We start from the raw sequence: 23,058 nt of genomic DNA on the forward strand, positions 1-23,058 counted from the left end.
GTCTAAACCACTGGCAACAAAAGTGAGTACACCCTTAAGTGAAAATGTCCAAATTGGGCCCAGTTAGCCATTTTCCCTCCCTGGTGTCCCAGGTTCCACTCAGAAAAGGCCTCGCCATGGTTGACCAAAGAAGTTGAGTGCACGTGCTCAGAGTCATATCCAGAGATTGTCTTTGAGAAATAGGCACATGAGTGCTGCCAGCATTGCTACAGAGCTTGAAGGGGTGCGGAGTCAGCCTGTCCATGCTCAGACCATATGCCGCACGCTGCATCAAATTGATTTGCATGGCTGTCGTCCTAGAAGGAGCCCTCTTCTAAAGATGATGCACAAGCTTGTACAAAGACAAGTGTGTACAAAGACAAGTGTGTCTTGCCTACAATCAAGCATGGTGGTGGGAGTGTCATGGTCTGGTGCTGTATGAGTGCTGCCAGCACTGGGGAGCTACAGTTCATTGAGGGAACCATGAATGCCAACATGTACTGTGACATACTGAAGCAGAGCATGATCCCCTGCCATCGAAGACTGGGCCACAGGGCATTATTCCAACATAACGACCCCAAACACACCTCCAAGAAAGAAGCTGAAGGTAAAGGTAATGGACTGGCCAAGCATGTCTCCAGACCTAAACCATATTGAGCATCTGTTGGGCATCCTCAAACGGAGGGTGGGGAGCGCAAAGTCTCTAACATCTACCAGCTCTGTGATCTCATCATGGAGGAGTGGAAGAGGACTCCAGTGGCAACCTGTGAAGCTCTGTGAACTCCATGCCAAGAGGTTTAAAGTAGTGCTGGAAAAGAATGGTGGCCACACAACATGTTGAACCTTTATTTTATTATATCTTTTCATGTGACAACACTGAAGAAAAGACACTTTGCTACAATAGTGAGTGTACAGCTTGTATAACAGTGTCAATTTGCCGTCCCCTCAAAATAACTCAACATACATCCATTAATGTTTAAACCACTGGCAGCAAAACTGGGTACACCCCTAAATGAAAATGTCCAAATTGGGCCCAAAGTTTCAATATTTTGTGTGGCCACCATTATTTTCCAGCACTTCTTTAAACCTCTTGGGCATGGAGTTCACAAAGATTCACAGGTTGCCACTGGAATCCTGTTCCACTCCTCCATAGACAGAAGAAAGATCCCCTAAGTGGACTTTTAAGGCACTGACATAATTTGTAGAAAAAACATATTTTATGAAACATAATAAACACAATAAAAACCGAATATATTGGAATGGTTACAATAGCTGTATGCTAGATACAAGATCACCACAATGATTGACTGAAAGATTCTCGTAATTCTCCCAACGCGTTTCAGAGTATTTATGTCTCTTTCTTCAGGGATATTTATTTTAATATATATATAGTGTGTGTGTGTGTGTATATATATATATATATGTATATATATATATATATATATAATATATATATATATATATATATATATATATATATATATATATATTATACACTATTCATTATTATTTCAAGATATGTTATATGCATAAAAAACACTGTTTACTGTATATCTTGTATCTGGACTATGCTATTACTATACTTTAGATATATGATTGATATTCTTATAAATATCCCTGAAGAAGGAGACATAGATACTCTGAAATGTGTTAGGTGAATTATGAGAATCATTCAGTCAATCATTGTGGTGATCTTGTATATAGCATACAGCTATTGTAACCATTCCAATATATTATGTTTTTATTGTGTTTATTATGTTTATCAAAATATGTTTTTTTTTTCTACAAATTATGTCAGTGCCTTAAAAGTCCACTAAGGGGAACTTTCTTCTGTCTAGCCAATTTTGATGTGGCACTTTATATGGACACTTGCACCAATATAACTCTTCTTCCACTCTTCCATGATGAGACTTTGCGCTTCTCCACCTTCCGTTCGAGGATGCCCCACAGATGCTCAATAGGGTTTATGTCTGGAGACATGCTTGACCAGTCCATTACCTTTACCCTCAGCTTCTTTAGCAAGGCAGTGGTCATCTTGCAGGGGTGTTTGGGGTTGTTATGTTGGAATACTGCCCTGTGGCCCAGGCTCCAAAGGGAGAGGATCATGCTGTGCTTCAGTATATCATAGTACATGTTAGCATCCATGGTTCCCTCAATGAACTGTAGCTCCCCAGTGCCAGCAGCACTCATGCAGCCCCAGACCATGACACTCCCACCACCATGCTTGACTGTAGGCAAGACACACTTGTCTTTATACTCCTCACCTGGTTCCGCCACACATGCTTGCCACCATCTGAACCAAATACGTTTATCTTGGTCTCATCAGACCACAGGACATGGTTCCAGTGATCCATATCCTTAGTCTGCTTGTCTTCAGCAAACTGTTTGCGGGCTTTCTTGTGCATCATCTTTAGAAGAGGATTCCTTCTGGGATGACAGTCATGCAGACCAGTTTGGTGCAGTGTGCGCTGTATGGTCTGAGTACTGACAGGCTGACCCCCACCCCTTCAAGCTCTGCAGCAATGCTGGCAGAACTTGTATGTCTATTTCTCAAAGACAATCTTTGGATATGACGCTGAGCACGTGCACTCAACTTCTTTGGTCGACCACAGCGAGGCATTTTCTGAGTGGAACCTGGCACACCAGGGAGGAAAGATGGCTACTTGGGCCAAGTTTGGACATTTTCACTTAGGGGTGTACTCATTTTTGTTGCCAGCGGTTTAAACATTAATGGCTGTGTGTTGAGTTACTTTGAGGGGACAGCACATTTACACTGTTATACAAGTTGTACACTCACTAGTGATGGACGAACTTCCGACGGGACGTTTCGCGAACGCGAAACGCGAACGGACACAAACGTTCGCGAAAACGACCGTTCGCCGCGGGCTCCATTGACTTCAATGGGAGGCGAATTTCGCAAACCTTTAGGTCGAATTTGCGGCCACGGGGTAATTATTAGGGGGTAGCACGTAGTCCCACCACCTGGACAATAGCATAATACATGTATGAGGTGAATTTGGGATCGATAACTACAAGCATTTTTTTTTTATTTGGGAAATTGTTCTGACAATTCAGGACTATGGAGCTAATGAAGGCAATGGAGGAGAGGGAAGGTCAGGGACCAGGGTAGGCAAACAAGAGGGTGCAGGAGATACAGAGCACTGACAGCAGCACCGTAATACAGAGCACTGACATCAGCACCGTGACATACAGCGCTGACAGCAGCTCCGTGACATACAGCGCTGACAGCAGCTCCGTGACATACAGCGCTGACAGCAGCTCCGTGACATACAGCGCTGACAGCAGCTCCGTGACATACAGCGCTGACAGCAGCTCCGTGACATACAGCGCTGACAGCAGCACCGTGACATACAGCGCTGACAGCAGCTCCGTGACATACAGCGCTGACAGCAGCTCCGTGACATACAGCGCTGACAGCAGCTCCGTGACATACAGCACTGACAGCAGCTCCGTGACATACAGCGCTGACAGCAGCTCCGTGACATACAGCGCTGACAGCAGCACCGTGACATACAGCGCTGACAGCAGCTCCGTGACATACAGCGCTGACAGCAGCTCCGTGACATACAGCGCTGACAGCAGCTCCGTGACATACAGCGCTGACAGCAGCTCCGTGACATACAGCGCTGACAGCAGCTCCGTGACATACAGCGCTGACAGCAGCTCCGTGACATACAGCGCTGACAGCAGCTCCGTGACATACAGCGCTGACAGCAGCTCCGTGACATACAGCGCTGACAGCAGCTCCGTGACATACAGCGCTGACAGCAGCTCCGTGACATACAGCGCTGACAGCAGCTCCGTGACATACAGCGCTGACAGCAGCTCCGTGACATACAGCGCTGACAGCAGCACCGTAAGCAGCCCCAGGAGGAAGTCAGCACAGCACAGGGATGGTGTGATCCCCTCATAATAAGAACCCCCAGGAGGAAGTCAGCACAGCACAGGGATGGTGGGAGCCCCTCATAATAAGAACACCCAGGAGGAAGTCAGCACAGCACAGGGATGGTGGGAACCCCTCATAATAAGCAGCCCCAGTAGAAATATGACACCGCTCAACCTCTTCAAAGAGGAGGGTAGGGGCATATAGTACGGTGTGCTTTTTTGGGTCAGGGAAGTGAGCCAAATGAATTAAGAAGGTCTGTGTGCTTGATTCCAAAAATTGTTTATAGACATATACATGGTCTACTGATCACATGTGTTGAATTCCTCCGAGATCCATGCCTCATTCATTTTTAGAAATGTGAGGTAGTTAACACTGTGGTGAGCTAGGCGAGTACGCTTATCGGTCACAATCCCCCCTGCTGCGCTGAACGTCCTTTCGGACAGGACACTGGATGAGGGGCAAGCCAACAGTTCGATTGCAAATTGGGCAAGCTCTGGCCAGAGGTCAAGCCTGCCCACCCAGTAGTCTAGGGGTTCATCACTCCTCAGAGCGTCCACATCGGCCGTTAACCCAATGTAGTCGGACACCTGACGGTCTAGGCGTTCCCTGATGCTGGATCCGGATGACACCTGTCGATGGGTCGGCTGAAAGAATGACCTCATATCCGAAGTCACCAACACATCTTCAAACCGGCCTCTTCTTGCAGGCGCTGTTGGATTGGTACCCGCAAATCCTTCTCTGGGAGTGGGAATTGCTCCTCTGCCAGCGCACGCAAAAGCAGAATGCAGCATTTCTCGAAGCAAGGCCTGGAAGTGCTGCATTCTGACAGCCCTCTGCGACGGCGGTAACATTTCCGCCATTTTGTGTTTGTACCGGGGGTCTAAGTACGTTGCCACCCAGTACTGGTCCTTGACCCTCATGCTTTTTATACGGGGGTCCCTATTAAAACACTGGAGCATGAAGGCCCCCATTTGCACTAAAGTGGAAGCGGTGTGGTGGCCTGGCTCCTGCTCATCATCCAGGATAATGTCGTCCTCTTCATTCTCCTCTCCCCATCCTCGCACAACAGGGATCCCAGAAAGGTTTAAAGCATGCTCTTCTTGCTCCTGCTCATCCGCCCCGGCACCATCCTCCTCTGACTCCTCATCAGACTCCTGTTGTTGACTTGTCTCAGATAGAGTAGCCCCCCCTGGGAATTCATCCAGCATTGCGACTTCCTCATCTTCCCGCTCCTGCTCCTCCACAGCCTGATCAATGACACGACGCAATGCACGCTCCAGAAAGAAGGCATAAGGTACCATGTCACTGATGGCGCCATGGCTGCGACTGACCAGTTTGGTGATCTCCTCAAATGGCCGCAGAAGTCTGCATGTGTCGCGCATGAGCAGCCACTGGCGCGGTGAAAAAAAACCCAGCTCCCCAGAACCGTTTCTTTCGCAGAGTTCATACAGGTAGACGTTAACTGCACGTTTCTGCTGGAGCAGCCTATCAAGCATATAGAAGGTTGAGTTCCATCGCGTCGGGCAATCGCAAATAAGACGTCTGACCGGCAGATGGTGTCGCCGCTGAATGTCAGCAAGGCGAGCCATGGCCGTGTAAGATCTTCTGAAATGGGCCGAGATTTTCCTTGCCTGCCGCAAGATGTCCTGGACCCCAGGGTATTTGACAAGGAATCGCTGCACGACCAAGTTTAAGACGTGTGCCATGCACGGCACGTGCGTGATTTTGCCCTGTTTCAATGCGCTAAGCAGATTGGCACCGTTGTCACACACCACTTTACCAACTGTCAAATTGAGCGGTGTTAGCCACTCATCTGCCTGTGAACGCAAAGCTGAAAGGAGTGCCGGGCCAGTGTGGCTCTTTGCTTCCAGGCACAACAGACGCAGCACGGCATGGCAACGTCTCACCTGGCATGTGGAATAGGTTCTGGGGAGCTTGGGCGGTGCAGTGGAAGAGACGCTAGCAGCGGAAAAGGAGGAGGCAGCTGAGGAGGAGAGGGAGGAGGATGGAGTAGGAGGAGGAGAAGAAGAGTCAGGCCTGCATGCAATCCGTGGCGGTAAAACCAAATCTACACGGGTGCCACGGGTTACATGCTTGACGGCCGTCAGAAGGTTCACCCAGTGGGCAGTAAAACTGATATACCTTCCCTGCCCGTGTTTGCTAGACCACGTGTCTGTGGTCAGATGTATCTTGGCACCGACACTGTGTGCCAGAGATACATTCACTTGCCGCTGAACATGGCCATATAGCTCTGGGATGCCCTTCTCTGAGAAATACTTCCTTCCTGGGACCTTCCATTGTGGTGTTCCAATGGCCACAAATTTGCGAAAGGCCTCCGAGTCCACCAGTTTATATGGCAGTAGTTGGCGGGCTATGAGTTCTGACAAGCCAGCCGCCAACCGTTGGGCAAGAGGGTTATCCGGCGTCATCATTTTTTTACGCTCAAACATTAGGCCCACGGAAGCCTGCCTTTTTGCAGAAAAATGTGAGCTTGGCGTGATGGAAGGTGGAGTGGAGGACAATTGTGAGGAGAGAGGAGAAGGAGAAGTAGAAGACGAGGCTGGACGGTGAGAGCCTGCAGTGTGGCTTTGTGTGTTCCGTTGCTCCCACTGGGCTCGGTGATGGCTGCTCATGTGCCTTCTTAAGGCGGTCGTCCCTAGGTGAGTATTGGGCTTACCGCGACTAACGCGTTGACTGCAAAGATTGCAGATGGCAACGCTATTGTCAGCAGCGGACACGTTAAAAAAAGCCCACACTGCGGAGCCATGTGCCGGTGTCCTGGGAGCGCCAGATGTGACCGTACATGGTCGATGACTCGCTCCTGATACATTTGCAGTCTGCTTTGTCCCTGCTGTGCAATGTAAGTCATTGCTGCTTCTCCTCCCTATCTGCTGGTCCATATCTCCCTCTGAACTCCCCTCCTCTTCCTCTCTTGTGGGCACCCACGTGACATCACTAGACACGTCATCATCAACGTCACCTTCCCCACCGCTATAAGTAGAGTAGGCAGCAACACCGGGGACCAACCTCCTCCTTGGGCTGATCTGGGTACTGGCGTCAGACTGCTGAGTAGCGCTTGTTGCTACCTCCTCTTCCTGATCCAATACCAAGAGTGGCTGCGCATCAGAAATGTCCTCTTGATATGGATCGGAAAATAATTCCAGTGACTCAAGCGGAAGGTATGTGGTGGTGGTGGTGGTGGTCGTGTTGTTGGTGGTAGTGTCTTTGGGGGTGCACATAGCAGAGAGTGAAGAAGAGGGTGCAGATCGAGAGGATGAGGAGGGTGCAGAAGAGTAAGGCTGAGCGAGCCACTCAACCAAGTCTGGTGCATCCTTTAAAGTAATTGAACGCACCTTCTGCAACTTCCCACTTTGGCTCAAGCCTGTTGCTCCTGCCCTACCCCTACCACCCCTGCGGAAGGGCCTGCCTCTTCCTCTGCATGTCATTTTTTAAATGACCCTGTGACAAAACTCTTAGTCCCTATACCGCTGAAGGACTGCTGCAGTATAGGTGAGCGGTCAGCAGTGGTGCACGTCAACCCTATCTATTGTGGACCTATAGCGGTCCTTACAGAACAGCAGACTGTACCGCACTCAAGCCTATGTACCGTAGCACCCTATACCAAGTTACCAGTCCTTATAAGAACTTTTGTGGACCAAGCAGGTTGTGTATTAGTGTTTAGCAGACTGTACGTCAGTCCCTATACCGCTGAAGGACTGCTGCAGTATAGGGCAGCGGTCAGCAGTGGTGCACGTCAACCCTATCTATTGTGGACCGATAGCGGTCCTTACAGAACAGCAGACTGTACCGCACTCAAGCCTATGTACCGTAGCACCCTATACCAAGTTACCAGTCCTTATAAGAACTTTTGTGGAACAAGCAGGTTGTGTGTTAGTGATTAGCAGACTGTACGTCAGTCCCTATACCGCTGAAGGACTGCTGCAGTATAGGTGAGCGGTCAGCAGTGGTGCACGTCAACCCTATCTATTGTGGACCGATAGCGGTCCTTACAGAACAGCAGACTGTACCGCACTCAAGCCTATGTACCGTAGCACCCTATACCAAGTTACCAGTCCTTATAAGAACTTTTGTGGACCAAGCAGGTTGTGTATTAGTGTTTAGCAGACTGTACGTCAGTCCCTATACCGCTGAAGGACTGCTGCAGTATAGGGCAGCGGTCAGCAGTAGTGCACGGCAACCCTATGTATTGTGGACCGATAGCGGTCCTTACAGAACAGCAGACTGTAACGCACTCAGGCCTATGTACCGTAGCACCCTATACCAAGTTACCAGTCCTTATAAGAACTTTTGTGGACCAAGCAGGTTGTGTATTAGTGTTTAGCAGACTGTACGTCAGTCCCTATACCGCTGAAGGACTGCTGCAGTATAGGGCAGCGGTCAGCAGTGGTGCACGTCAACCCTATCTATTGTGGACCGATAGCGGTCCTTACAGAACAGCAGACTGTACCGCACTCAAGCCTATGTACCGTAGCACCCTATACCAAGTTACCAGTCCTTATAAGAACTTTTGTGGAACAAGCAGGTTGTGTGTTAGTGATTAGCAGACTGTACGTCAGTCCCTATACCGCTGAAGGACTGCTGCAGTATAGGTGAGCGGTCAGCAGTGGTGCACGTCAACCCTATCTATTGTGGACCGATAGCGGTCCTTACAGAACAGCAGACTGTACCGCACTCAAGCCTATGTACCGTAGCACCCTATACCAAGTTACCAGTCCTTATAAGAACTTTTGTGGACCAAGCAGGTTGTGTATTAGTGTTTAGCAGACTGTACGTCAGTCCCTATACCGCTGAAGGACTGCTGCAGTATAGGGCAGCGGTCAGCAGTAGTGCACGGCAACCCTATGTATTGTGGACCGATAGCGGTCCTTACAGAACAGCAGACTGTAACGCACTCAGGCCTATGTACCGTAGCACCCTATACCAAGTTACCAGTCCTTATAAGAACTTTTGTGGACCAAGCAGGTTGTGTGTTAGTGATTAGCAGACTGTACGTCAGTCCCTATACCAATGAAGGACTGCTGCAGTATAGGGCAGCGGTCAGCAGTAGTGCACGGCAACCCTATGTATTGTGGACCGATAGCGGTCCTTACAGAACAGCAGACTGTAACGCACTCAGGCCTATGTACCGTAGCACCCTATACCAAGTTACCAGTCCTTATAAGAACTTTTGTGGAACAAGCAGGTTGTGTGTTAGTGATTAGCAGACTGTACGTCAGTCCCTATACCGCTGAAGGACTGCTGCAGTATAGGTGAGCGGTCAGCAGTGGTGCACGTCAACCCTATCTATTGTGGACCGATAGCGGTCCTTACAGAACAGCAGACTGTACCGCACTCAAGCCTATGTACCGTAGCACCCTATACCAAGTTACCAGTCCTTATAAGAACTTTTGTGGACCAAGCAGGTTGTGTATTAGTGTTTAGCAGACTGTACGTCAGTCCCTATACCGCTGAAGGACTGCTGCAGTATAGGGCAGCGGTCAGCAGTAGTGCACGGCAACCCTATGTATTGTGGACCGATAGCGGTCCTTACAGAACAGCAGACTGTAACGCACTCAGGCCTATGTACCGTAGCACCCTATACCAAGTTACCAGTCCTTATAAGAACTTTTGTGGACCAAGCAGGTTGTGTGTTAGTGATTAGCAGACTGTACGTCAGTCCCTATACCAATGAAGGACTGCTGCAGTATAGGGCAGCGGTCAGCAGTAGTGCACGGCAACCCTATGTATTGTGGACCGATAGCGGTCCTTACAGAACAGCAGACTGTAACGCACTCAGGCCTATGTACCGTAGCACCCTATACCAAGTTACCAGTCCTTATAAGAACTTTTGTGGAACAAGCAGGTTGTGTGTTAGTGATTAGCAGACTGTACGTCAGTCCCTATACCGCTGAAGGACTGCTGCAGTATAGGTGAGCGGTCAGCAGTGGTGCACGTCAACCCTATCTATTGTGGACCGATAGCGGTCCTTACAGAACAGCAGACTGTACCGCACTCAAGCCTATGTACCGTAGCACCCTATACCAAGTTACCAGTCCTTATAAGAACTTTTGTGGACCAAGCAGGTTGTGTATTAGTGTTTAGCAGACTGTACGTCAGTCCCTATACCGCTGAAGGACTGCTGCAGTATAGGGCAGCGGTCAGCAGTAGTGCACGGCAACCCTATGTATTGTGGACCGATAGCGGTCCTTACAGAACAGCAGACTGTAACGCACTCAGGCCTATGTACCGTAGCACCCTATACCAAGTTACCAGTCCTTATAAGAACTTTTGTGGACCAAGCAGGTTGTGTGTTAGTGTTTAGCAGACTGTGCGTCAGTCCCTATACCGCTGAAGGACTGCTGCAGTATAGGGCAGCGGTCAGCAGTAGTGCACGGCAACCCTATGTATTGTGGACCGATAGCGGTCCTTACAGAACAGCAGACTGTAACGCACTCAGGCCTATGTACCGTAGCACCCTATACCAAGTTACCAGTCCTTATAAGAACTTTTGTGGACCAAGCAGGTTGTGTGTTAGTGATTAGCAGACTGTACGTCAGTCCCTATACCAATGAAGGACTGCTGCAGTATAGGGCAGCGGTCAGCAGTAGTGCACGGCAACCCTATGTATTGTGGACCGATAGCGGTCCTTACAGAACAGCAGACTGTACTGCACTCAGGCCTATGTACCGTAGCACCCTATACCAAGTTACCAGTCCTTATAAGAACTTTTGTGGACCAAGCAGGTTGTGTGTTAGTGATTAGCAGACTGTACGTCAGTCCCTATACCAATGAAGGACTGCTGCAGTATAGGGCAGCGGTCAGCAGTAGTGCACGGCAACCCTATGTATTGTGGACCGATAGCGGTCCTTACAGAACAGCAGACTGTACTGCACTCAGGCCTATGTACCGTAGCACCCTATACCAAGTTACCAGTCCTTATAAGAACTTTTGTGGACCAAGCAGGTTGTGTATTAGTGTTTAGCAGACTGTGCGTCAGTCCCTATACCGCTGAAGGACTGCTGCAGTATAGGGCAGCGGTCAGCAGTAGTGCACGGCAACCCTATGTATTGTGGACCGATAGCGGTCCTTACAGAACAGCAGACTGTACCGCACCCAAGCCTATGTACCGTAGCACCCTAGACAGACCAAGTTACCAGTCCTGATAAAGAGCTTTGTGGAACAAGTGAGTTGTGAATGATTAGCAGACTGCAGCAGAAGGGCAGCAGTCAAGTATAATATTCTTTCTATATTTGGAAGAAAGAATATTATACGTGTACAAGCCTATTACCGTACCACTGATACCAGTCCTGAAAAGAACCTTTGTGGAACTAATAGTAACAGCAAGTCTTTAAAATTATCCTCACTGCCTGACACACTGCTTCCTGCCTGTCCCTATACAAATTGGCAAAAAAGAGTAGGCTGGAACGATTAGCTGGAACAGCTCTTTTGTGGACCTGATAGTAACAGCTAATGATGATGATGATGATGATGATGAAGAAAGACTAATCTGGCTGAGCTGTCCCTAAAATAGCAGCATACAGCGCTCTGTCCCTTTATCTAAACTGACAAAAGAAACTCAGGCTGCTGACCTAACACCTATACCAGTCCTGAAAAGAACTTTTGTGTACCAAATAGCTAGCGTTTTCTCTGTCCCTACTCCACACAGGATCCTTTCCCTACAGTGACAGAAGAAAGAATGTAAAATGGCCACCGGATCGGGTGTATTTATAGGTTAGGGGGAATGTCCAAGTGTCCATGAGCTGTCATGTCTCAATTGGTTGTCCTGTAACACATGATAAACGTGTCACGAAAGGTTAAAGTTCTTGTATACATTAAACACGTAAGTCCGCCGGGGCGAACGACGGAAAAAGGCGTTCGAACCCGCGGACGGCGAAAGTCGGAAATTCGCCGCGAAACGACCGCCGGGCGAACCGTTCGGCCATCACTAACACTCACTACTTTACATTGTAGCAAAGTGTCATTTCTTCAGTGTTTTCACATGAAAAGATATAATAAAATATTTCCAAAAAATGTGAGGGGTGTACTCACTTTTCTAATATACTGTACAGGCTGATTTTTAGTTGTGGGTTATTATTATTATTATACAGGATTTATATAGCATCATCAGTTTGCGCAGCGCTTTACAAAATGAAGGCAGACATTACAGTTACAATACAATTTGGTACAAGAGGAATCAGAGGGCCCTGCTCACCAGAGCTTACAATCGAACAGGTTTAGTAACACTTTAACGCTCCCCTCCCCCCAGAATGACAATGCTGCTGTGACTGTTGTGCATTCTCTGCTCATTGCTCCAGAGTAGACTCGTAGACCCCATACACACTATTTGATTTTCTGCAGATTTTTGTCTTCAAATTTACCAAAACTATCTACTATGAGGTCAAAGCTTAAGAGTTTCAATTTGTATGCAATAAGGCAGGCCCTTGCACTACATGGTTTTGGTAAATCTGAAGACAAAAATCTGCAGAAAATCTAATAGTGTGTATGGGGCCTAATACAGGTGGTTTGTTACTGGCCAGATCGCCAGGTGAAAACAAAGGAGGAAAAAAGCCTAAAAAAATAAAGAAAATGAACACAACCACCACATCTAATGATTGGTAAGGTGCAATATAATACATTTTTGGTTTTGGGTTTAATACTGCTTTAGCTATAAGATATGCATATTTACATTGTGCCAAGATAGACTACTGTAACCATGCAAAACAGGTCATTCCTGAAGATTGGCTTTAAGATAATGCTGATGTTTTCCACCTGTCATAACTAGGGCCGTTACTGATCAAAATTTTCTTGTTCGATTAATCGTTTTTTTTAATCGATTAATCGACTAATTTCGATCAATTATAATGCACCTACAGATCAAACTACTTTTAGCTGATCTCCTTGCATTGCAACTCTGCATTAGTCAGAGGTAAATGTGGTATACACTATATACAATCACTCGACACTAGTTAGTTTCCACAATTCATGACTTAACTTCACAGTTCACACAAATACATTTTATATTCAAACTGTAGCACTGATGTAAGTAATTTTTTTTTTTTATTAAACTAAAATACACCCCCCTTATGCAAGCTGGACACTAAAGAATTTTCACAGAATTCAAATAGCAATGGTAAAGATGGCTATAAGTGCAGCGCAAAAACAGTTAATAAAATAAATACAGGCATACCCCACTTTTAAGTACACAATGGGGTTAATTTACTAAAGCTGGAAAGTGCAAAATCAGGATCACTTCTGCATAGAAACCAATGAGCTTCTAACCCCAGCTTGTTCAATTAAGCTTTGGTAATAAAACGTAACTTTCCAGTTTTAGTAAATAAACCCCATTGTGTACTTAAAAGTAGAGTACGCCTGTAATAACAACATGACAAATAATAATAAATCTGAAGGCAATTAGAGAGATGAGATAGCAGTCCATAGAGACGATAAACAGCCAGATCCACAAGTTATTCCACCAGGGCTGATTCACATAGCAAAAATATCACAGCTTATCAGCCTCTAAGGACAACAATGTTAAAAACAGAGGTTATCAAATTTGCCTACACTTAGCTCACTGAATGATCCCAGTTAACCACATCCATATTTACCATCACTGTCCAGGCTGTCCGGTGACGTCACGGACATCGACGTCACCGGACTCCTCCCCCCTTCCCTTCGTTAGCAGACGGGGGCACTTGGGGAAAGGGGAGGAGTCTGGTGACGTTGATGTCTGTGACGTCACCGGATCTCCGACCGAACTCCCTGAAGACCCAGAAGCCCCGGGGCAGATGAGTACCGATCAAAAGAATCTTGATCGATCAAAAAAATTAACGATTAATCGAGGAATTAATCATTAATATCCGCAGCCCTAGTCATAACACAAATGTGCAGGGGGTGAATGCACACAAAATCCTTCTGGTGCTGTATCATAGTTATCTATTGTTTTTTTTTTTTTTTACTTTAAGGCTGGTCATACATTATACCATTTTCTTGTACAATTTTCTTTTAGATTTATCAAAACCATATAATATGAGGTCAAACTTAAACGCTTTCAAATTGTATGCAATGAGGAAGGCCCTTGCAATGCATCGTTGAAGGTAAATCTAAAGGGAATTTTATAATGTTTGGCCAGCTTAACCATCTTATTTTTCCACTGAATAAGAGAACAAAAAAAAGAAAAGGGATCTGAAATGGTTGGTGTATGCTCACTCGTGCTTTTCGCACACAGGAAGCCAAGTGATTTGAAGGCAGAATGCAGTTCTTGCAGTTGTCTCTGAGCTGTCACAGTGAACAAGCCTTTCCTCCCCATCTGCTTGGTGCTGACTGCACTGCACATACATGGTGGAGAGGCAGCAGCTTGCTCTGTGTCCATCTCTCCATCCCTGTCCTCCTTCTCCCCACCCCTTCTGCCCTGCCTGCAGCCCCCACAACACTTGTCTTTATTTGGAGATGCCGGAAAGCACAGCCATCTCTCTGCTTCATGACTGACACACACAGGGATTGAACCGCAGCCTGTGTTTATGTGCCTCCTCCATCTCTCCTGCATCTGTGCTATTCCTTTGCCATTGCTAATACTGGCTTACAACAGATCTGCATCAGCCCAGCCTTTAGAAAACAGGTAATATGATGTGTGGTGTGACTGTGGAGGGGATCTGGTGCAATCCCTGGCATCATCAGGGATAGGGGGGTGTATGGGGACTTTGATCTTGTGGGCACACTGGGTGATTTTAATGTTTAGGGTCAATACAAGTGACAGTTCCTATTACCGCCTCTGATAGACAGCATTAAGGTTCAAGTCATCAAGCGTGACCACTGGCTCCCTCCCCTCCCGCCCCCTCCCTTTTTTTTTTTTCTTGCTGCCAAGGCCTTCTTGAAATCCACATTGCAGTTTGATTTGTAGTTTATGAGGAATTATGTAGGTGCCTGGGTAAAAGGGGAATTGTTTTTTTTACGCCCTGAGGATAATGATTGCTGGATCTGTGATAACCTCTCTTGCTGATAGCACTACGTATACATTTGAAAAAGTTGGATTTGTTTACTTTGATGTTTTCTTTGTTATTTTGTGTTTGTGGATAACAAATGCCAGCCTGCGTTCACGCTATAGTAGGGGATGAACATGCACAAAACCATGAGATTGCGCGTTTATTCGTGACCCGTGCAAAAAAATGCGCATCACGCCTGTGGTCCTATTCATTGTTAATGGCAGCTCAAAAAGGGTGCACGAGCTTCCTTCCACGTGCCACATGTAGGGCAGTCTATTGGGCTTCCCTAAGTGCGCAGCATGACAACGTGCGAAAATGCGTGTACTTGCAATGTACGTCATAGTGGTTTAATTTTATAACCTGTTTTATTTCATGCAGTTTGCACTATTTACTGGTGTTTATATTTTAGCCTTGAGAAGAGCATGTGACCAGCATCACCCATTATTCTTAGACAGTACGCAGTCATGTACCACTTTTGGATTCTGTACAAATTGTATGATATCTATAGCGGGGAGTTAATGTAATTTACGTTTTCTTTGTAAGTATTGGTGCTTTCATGAGCTAAACAAAGTGAGCACATTTAGAGAAAGCCTAAAGGGAAGAGAAAAGAATTCTTAGAAAGGTCAAGGCCTAGGCCGGTGATGGCGAACCTTGACACTCCAGATGTTTTGGAACTACATTTCCCATGATGCTCAAGTATACTGCAGCGTGTATGAGCGTCATGGGAAATGTAGTTCCAAAACATCTGGGGTGCCAAGGTTCACCATCATTGGCCTTGGCTATCCTCATAGGGATCTGAACATTAGGGCTAAAATTATACTTTTCTTATGACATCCTCTGGTTTGCCATGTCATAGATAATATAAAGAATTCAGATTTACGGTCCATTTATAATGTCGCGTCACATGATCTAAAGTGCTAAAATGCATGAGTCTTGATTATTTGAGTTGAGTCTGTTCCCACATCCTAGTGCAGTGTGTTTTATAAAAATACTTCTTTTTTTTTTGCCTTGGGAAACCATTAGACGTGAGTGGCAGAGCATTCAAACGCATATAACACGTTTTGATGTGTTGGCAACAGGTAATAACAAGCCTTGGTCAATAGCATTGGAGATGCACATCATTGCACCTGCCCAAAAAACACTCATATGTCTAAATGGCTATAACAGGTGTTTTGATGCATTGGCAACTGATAATAACAAGCTTTGGTCAATGGTCGTTAGCCCCATCCACTTTAAATTTAAAAATGGATTGAAGATACACATCAATGCACACTGAGGTTAGGAAAAGCACCTGCCCAAGAAAACGCACCTCTACGCTCACGCATATATCTAAATAGCTATAATATGTGTTTTGATGCATTGGCAGCAGGTATTAACAAGCTTTGATTAATGGTTGTAATCATAATCCGCTCTAAATTTAAAAAAATGCATTGACGATGAACATCAATTCACACCGAGGTGGGAAAATACACCTGCCCAAAAAAATGCACCTCTGCACACAATCATACCTATGAATGACTATAACGTGGTTTGATGCGTTGGTAACAGGTACTAACAAGCCTTGATCAATGGCTGTTTACCCTACTCCAAATGCTAAATTCAAAAACACTCTAAAGGCACATGTCAATGCATGTAGAGCAGGGCCCTCAAAACTTTCTAAAGGACTTTAGGGGGGCCAGATGGTGCAGTGGGTGTAAATAATGCCAGATCTTCGGTATTAGGGGAAAAATAGTTGGTGGCGTTAGGAGGAATAGTGCCCCATTTTTGTTGTCAATGGAAGGAATTATGCTTCATCATTTGTGTCAGCGGAAGGACTAGTGCCCCATTGTTGGTATCAGTTGGAGGAATAGGGCTCCATTGTTGGTGTCATTGGAAGGAATAATGCCCCATTGTTGGTGTCAGTGGAAGGAGTAGTGTCACATTGTTGGTGTCAGTGGCAGGAAAAATGCCTCAAGGACTGGATAAAGGGCTGCATTAGGCCCCTGATGTAGAGCAATGACAATGCACCTGCCCAGGAAATTGCACCTTTACGTACATTCATAGGTCTAAGAAACCTGTTTTAAGAGACGTACATAGGCTACCAGTAGTGAGGTCTTCTGAGGATGCTAGTTACCTGGCTGGTACACTGATGCTTGCAACCAAAAAAGCAGAGAGATAGGCAATGATTTTTGACTTTTACCTTTACCTATTGGCAAATTGACAATGTACTAAAGGTGCTTAAAATGATACATACTTGTTAGTGATTAACTGGGTCCAACATTTTATGTACTCTGATCATACCTCAGTGCCTCATTTTAGTGGCTTTCCTTTGGACTTCAAAATCAACATAGAAAATACAAAGTCTATGAATATTGCAGGTATAAGCACTAAAAAGCCACCAAATTTGTCCACTCTCACCAGTAAATCCATTCATGCTTATTGTCCTAACGACTTATTTGTTGGTTGCTTGGTTCCGGCATATCTCAGCTCCATACTTATGACTCTTAAAATTGGCCAGCTCAACCTATATATTAGGTAGGATAGGAAAGAAGATAAACCTCTCCAGCCTATTTTGTCCAGGCTACTTCAGAAAATTTCTTATGTATGAGAAAAGATGTGTGTAGGCGTTGTCCATACCAACCAATAAGATTCCACGTTTCATTTTCTTACTACAGGTCACAAAATGAAAATGAAACCTGGCTAGTATCTTCCCGAGGAGAAGCCCAGCCATTCCCTCTGTATTAGTGTCTATATTCAGACATTTTACATAAAAAATTTAGAGAATGACATTTGTCTATTTATATGTATTATTCTCTTAATGGAATACCTTGGTGAGGGACAACATGCCCTTGTGTTTTTAGATATGAATGATATTCATGATTTCCAAATATGCTGCCTATAAAAAAAAGTTATCAAATAATTTTGAACAATCTGTGCTGCTTCATTGCTTTCAGTTTCAATATCACTTAAAAAACTGAAGGAGTAATGGAGCATAGGGGCTGCCGAGAGGAGTAACAAGTAGCTTAAAGCCAACCCTGGGCAAAATCTTTACTTTCTCCATCCCTGCTCTCCAGACCCCCCTCTAATCCATAATGCCAGCTGTTAATATTTTTTTTTCTGTTGAAGTTTTGTTATACCCACCTTTTCCCCCCATTCAGGTTCCTCACTGATGCAAGTTCCTTCTGCAGGGCCCGCTAATCCAGCACCGTACATTAACCCTCACCGTCTGGTCCCCTCCTCTCTTTTGGAACCTAAGGGGACTACTCTGCGGGCCGACCAATGGGAATTGTCCACGTCACTCAGGCAGTACAATGGACCCCCAGAAGGAAGTAAACAGATTAGTAGGAGCTAGAAAGGCTTTTTTCCAACCCGCCAATCAGAATTTGGCTTTGGGGAACATACAGTCATCTGAATTTTTTTTTGTCCACAGGCTTTTTGTTTGTATAGCTTACTCTTCAAAAATTAAATGTGATTCTGCTGTTAGTGCATTCGCACACAAGCAGAGCAGCTTTCAGGGTTTTTTATATGAGCGTATTTGAGCGTTTTTGCGTATACATGCTTTTTGAAGCTTATTACAAATGTTTTAATTGCGTATTCAAGCTTCAGTCAATTTGTTTTAGCCAATCTAAGGTGCTAGGGCAAGGGTCTCTAAACTGCAGCCCGGGGGCCAAATGTGGCCCTTAGCTTGCCTTTATCAGGCCCTTGGGATACCATTCCTCCCACTGATACCAGGCACTATTCATTCTACACCAACAATGAGACATAATTCCTGTCACGGATATCAACAATAGTGCACTATTCCTACCACTGACCCCAACAATAGAGCATTATTCTTCCCACTGACACCAACTGCAAGGCCCTATACTTCCCACTGATACCAATGATGGAGCACTATTCCTTCCCCTGCTACCAACAATGGGACACTATTCCTCCCACTGATACCAATGATGGCACACTATTTCTTCCCCTGATACCAATGATAGAGCACTATTCCTCCTACTGATACCAACAATCTAGCACTATTCCTCCTATTGACACCAATAATGTAGTACTATTTCTTTACCAAATGCCAACAATGGGGCAATATTCCTCCCACTAATACCAATGATGGGGCATTCTTTTCTCCCAAATGATGCCTGGGAATTTTCTACTCCGAAGGACCACAGTCCTGGCCCCTTTGTTCAGAAAGTTTGGAGTCCCCTTTGCTAGGAGAAGGAGACCAGTTCTTACAGGCTCAAATACACTTGAAAACGCTAGGTATGTGCTCTTCTAGGTGTTTCTATTGAAGTCTGTGAGGCCAAAAACATCCACATCTGCCTAAAAAGTAGCTCATGAAGCTTTTCAATCATCAGGCTTGATACAGGTATCAGAGTGCTCATACGTGAACATCATCACAACATACATGGAATTTTGGTTGTTGAGTATTTTGAAGCTTGAAGCTACAAAACTGTCAAGTGCGATTGGGGCCTAATTTTCTTTGGAAGCAGAATCTTGGCAGCCTGGCAACCTTCTAATGTAACCACATAGAATGTGTTTCTGAACTGTTAGCAACAAGCTGAAATCTGACTTCAAAGTCTCCTTTGTGATCTTTGAGAACTTATATGCTCTGTGTCTGTTGAGGAACAGAGAGAGAGTGTCCCCTGAACCTGCTCTTCTGGGGTCCCCCGCGGCTCTCGCAGCTCCTCCCCGCATCAGATAACCCCCTGGGAGAAGCGCTCTCCCAGGGGATTACCTTGCCTGCACGCTCATGAGTCCATAGGGGCCGAATGCAGGACTCGGCCCCACCCCTCGGTGCCCACATCATTGAATTTGATTTACAGCAGCTGGAGCCAATGGCTGTGCTACTATCAATCTATCCAATCAAGAGCTCGGAGCCCATGGAGAGAGAGATAGCACGTCCATGCTGACTGAATAAAGGGGTTCAGGTAAGTAAAACAGGGGGGCTAGGGGGCCGGTGACTGCCAGGTGTTTTTTCACCTTAATGCATAGGATGCATTGAGGTGAAAAAACACAAACCTTTACAACCTCTTTAAGGGCCCATAGGACCATGTGTGAGACAGTATGGAATTGACCAGCTTTGAAATGTAGCCATAGCAACAAAGATACAAGGCTACTTCAGGTGTGCTGCATCCTCAGGTACCTGCACTTAATACATGACAGCAGATTTGTTTCCCTTAAAGAATATGTTACCCCAGCATTTCATATTCCTGATATATGCCTGTTGCATCATGTACTTGTGTTAAAAGGTATCCTTTTCTTTTTGTATTGCTTCCTATGTGTGAAATATAGCAAGTGTTCGTGCCAGTCCCCCTGATTTCATATTTCAAACTGACCATGAGAGCACATCCATCTCAGCATGGTCAGTTTTCTGGCTGTGCTCGGAGAACAACCTGCCTGTCCTCCAATGACGAAGACTTGTGCTGACATGCCCCCCTGCACAGCCAATGACTGGAAAGCATAATTCCCTTATTCAGCTAAAATCTGAGATTGTGTGATTACTAAATTACTAATATGAAAAACAGAAAAATGTGTGCCCCTCCCATTTTTTAAAATATTTTATTATATCTTTTCATGCGACAACACAGAAGAAATGACACTTTGCTACTATGTAAAGTGGTGAGTGTACCGCTTGTATAACAGTGTAAATTTGCTGTCCCTTCAAAATAACTCAACAAACAGCAATTAATGTCTGAACCTCTGGCAAGAAAAGTGAGTACACCCCTAAGTGAAAATATGCAAATTAGCCATTTTCCCTCCCCAGTGTCACGTGACTCGTTAGTGCTACAAGGTCTCAGGTGTGAATGGGGAGCAGGTATGTTAAATTTGGTGTTATTGCTCTCACTCTCTCATACTGGCCACTGAAAGTTCAACATGGCACCTCATGGCAAAGAACTCTCTGAGGATCAGAAAAAAAGAATTGTTGCTCTACATAAAGATGGCCTATGCTATAAGAAGATTGCCAAGACCCTTAAACTAAGTTGCAGCATGGTGGCCAAGATCATACAGCTGTTTAACAGGACAGGTTCCATTCAGAACAGGCCTTATCATGGTCGATTAAAGAAGTTAAGTGCACATGCTCAGCATCATATCCAGAGGTTTTCTTTGGGAAATAGGTGTATGAGTGTTGCCAGCATTGCTGCAGAGTTTGAAGGGGTGGGGGTCAGCCTGTCTGTGCTCAGACCATACGGCGCACGCTGCATCAAATTGGTCTATATGGTTGTCATCCCAGAAGTAAGCCTCTTCTAAAGATGATGCATAAGAAAGCCCGCAGATAGTTTACTGGAGACAAGCAAACTAGGGACATGGATTAGTGCAACCATGTCCTGTGGTCTGATGAGACCAAAATAAACGTATTTGGTTCAGATGGTGTCAAGCGTGTGTGGTGGCAACCAGGTGAGGAGTACAAAGACAAGTGTGTCTTGCCTACAGTCAAGCATGGTGGTGGGAGTGTCATGATCTGGGGCTGTCGGCACTGGAGAGCTACAGTTCATTGAGGGAACCATGAATGCCAATATACTGAAGCAGAGCATGATCCCCTCCCTTCAGAGACTGAGCCACAGGGCAGTATTCTAACATGATAACAACCCCAAACACAGCTCCAAGATGACCACTGCCTTGCTAAAGAAGCTGAGGGTAAAGGTAATGGACTGGCCAAGTATGTCTCCAGACATAAACCCTATTTAGCTTCTGTGGGACATCCTCAAATGGAAGGTGGAGGAGCACAAGGTCTCTAACATCCACCAGCTCCTTGATGTCATCATGGAGGAGTGGAAGAGGACTCCAGTAGTAACCTGTGAAGCCATGGTGAACTCCATGCCCAAGAGCGTTAAGGCAGTGCTGAAAGATAATGGTAGCCACATAAAATATTGACATTTTTGAACCAATTTGGACATTTTCACTTAGGGGTGTACTCACCTTTGTTGCCAGCAGTTTAGACATTAATGACTGTGTGTTGAGCTATTTTGAGGGGACAGCAAATTTACACTGTTATACAATCTGCACACTCACTATTGTCATTCGTTCAGTGTTGTCACATGAAAAGATATAGTTTCATAGTTAGTAAGGTTGAATAAAGACACCAGTCCATCCAGTTCAACCTGAGTGTCTACAATTGTCCCTGTACATTGCACACTCACATCGGTCCCTACCCTCAAAGAGCCCACAATCCAAGGTCCCCATTCATATACTATGACCTACTGTAGGGGAATGGGGTGCAGGAGAATATGATACAGGGGCTGCTGACAGGAGTGACAAGACTCTCTGTAGCTGGATAAACACAATCATCTGCTCTTCTACAGGCACTTTATTGGTTCAGCTTAGTTCAATGAAAGTTCTTCATATCCTTTAGGTGCCCTGAAATGGAATAGATGAAGCCTGTAAGAAGGTTTGTCATAATTGACTTAATGTGAAGGGCAGAAGGAACTCAAAGACCATGATTGCATCGGCCTTATGAGCTTAAAGCAAAGGAAATGCTTTAAGTGTTCATTCGTTTCTGTTCAGCCCCCACTTCTGGGGAGTGTTCAGTGGATGAGGGACTTGCAAAGAACGCTCCCTTTTGACACTTGTGGACACCTGTGTGAATATGCTGTTAGCAAGGAATAACAAATACTACTGTATAGACATCGGCAGCTGCTCATACAGATCTTTTTTTCATTTCTATGGGTATCTTATATGTGCACTATGCTGTAGACATTTATTGAACCTACATAATGAAAGAGACTCCATTAGTGTAGTCTCTATTCATACTTAACACATGGATATCACATTATTAGCATGTTGGTGTGATCGAGGTCTCACAGTTTGCTTCACACTTTGAAGAACTTTGAATGAAATCCTGAAGCAGCATTGCCATGTTAATGCAACTAACTAGGCGGATGGCGGCCCCATTCTTGGTTTCACACCTATTTTATACTGTACCAAGAGTATTTCATAGCTAATGGGGGACATAGACACTCTACTCATCGTGGATTTGAAGCAATAGCAATATAAATAAGTGAAAAGTTTGGGAGAGTTTATAGCCGAGTTCCAGCCTGGGAAAAAATAAATAAAAGTCAGCAGCTACAAATACTTTAGCTGCTGTCTTTTAATATAAGAACACTTACCTGTACAGGGAGACTACGATGTCGGCCCCCGAAGTCGATCTGCCCATTGGCTTTGGGTGCAGGTGTCGGCATTGCAACTAAGGGAAACCGGCAGTGATGCCTTCAGGCTTCA

At 45.5% G+C, this 23,058-nt stretch overlaps 1 protein-coding gene across 1 annotated transcript in view; it reads left to right on the plus strand.

Moving 5' to 3' along the window:
- The first annotated feature begins 14,160 nt into the window (after positions 1 to 14,160).
- The window catches only part of CAP2 (cyclase associated actin cytoskeleton regulatory protein 2), a 225,345-nt gene continuing 216,447 nt past the window's right edge, over positions 14,161 to 23,058 (plus strand). The window contains exon 1 of the mRNA XM_077492238.1: positions 14,161 to 14,501. The gene's annotated coding sequence lies outside the window, so the exon portion shown is untranslated. The remainder of the gene's footprint in view (positions 14,502 to 23,058) is intronic.

This window comes from Lithobates pipiens, unplaced genomic scaffold (assembly GCF_037356315.1).
Source record: "Lithobates pipiens isolate NorthernLeopardFrog02 unplaced genomic scaffold, aLitPip1_a1.2 Scaffold_19, whole genome shotgun sequence".
Taxonomy (NCBI): Eukaryota; Metazoa; Chordata; class Amphibia; order Anura; family Ranidae; genus Lithobates; species Lithobates pipiens.